Consider the following 1125-nt stretch of genomic DNA (forward strand, 5'->3'; position numbering starts at 1 on the left):
CGCCGCCGCCTCTGCCTCTCGCTGCTGCTGCTGCTGCTGCTGCCGCCGCGGTCGGTGTCTCCGGCGCGGCGGCGGCGGCGGCGGCGGGGCTTTTCCTGTCCGGTTACGTTAAGGTCACATGACCGAGAGAGCGGAGCGACTAGTGCAAAGAGGCTGAGAGCGGCTCCCGCCGGGGGGGAGAGGCGGCGAGAGAGCAGTGGCGGCAAGAGCCCCCTCCGCCCCCCCCCCAGCCGCCTCCCCTCCCCCCGCCCGCCTCCGCCTCCTGCTGCTCTGCCGCCGCCGCCGCCGCCGCCGCCTGCAGCACTAACTACACTGCCGCTCCCACCCAGGCTCCGCTCTGCTCCAGCCAAACTTCTGCAAACCATGTGCAGCCGAGGCGAGGAAACTTCTCTCCACCTATTGGGGCTGGAGGCTTGAGTCACTAGCCCCGTGTTTACATAAAGTGTTTAGGTGGGATAATCCTGGAGATGCTCTGGGAAGGGATGCAGAACTGCTCCGGATCCTTCTTGGAGGCTTCTGCTTGACATCTCTCGGCCAATACTTTTGTCCCTTTATTTCCCGTGTAGCATAAGTTTTAAGACTTGAGTGGACTTGAGAACCAGGGAGAAACTTGTAAATCACTAATAGCTGTTTTTCACCAGTGGAATTAAAAAGTCATACCAAAGTAGATCTGTTTGTGGTGTGTATAGAGAGGTATAAGTGCTTCCTTAAACAGACTAGTTGAGTGTGATGTCAGACGTTTCTGTTAGGATGAATTTGATGCTTATTTCAGTAATTGTGTTTTTTGAAGCGTTGGTCCAAAATCAGTTTGCAAAGCACTTTTGTTACTTGAGAACAGTTTACTTTCTTGTTTTGATCTCTCGGGTACTGTTAGATTGGATTTAGAGTTAGCCATTCTGTTAATTTGGAGGTCCTGAAACAGGTAACGTGGCAGGCAGGGGACTTAGATTCTCTGGTGGTCATTTTTAACATTTTAAGGTTTGTTTTTGTTGCCATTTTGTTAGAATTATATTTATATCTTTGGAAGTACCGTTTAATTTCTTGAGGACTGGATTTAGTGATTTCTGTATTTTACATATCTAGGCTTTTGAAGACTTAAGAATATGGCTTGATTATTAAGGAACT

Source organism: Lynx canadensis, chromosome B2, assembly GCF_007474595.2.
Source record: "Lynx canadensis isolate LIC74 chromosome B2, mLynCan4.pri.v2, whole genome shotgun sequence".
In the NCBI taxonomy this organism is placed as follows: domain Eukaryota; kingdom Metazoa; phylum Chordata; class Mammalia; order Carnivora; family Felidae; genus Lynx; species Lynx canadensis.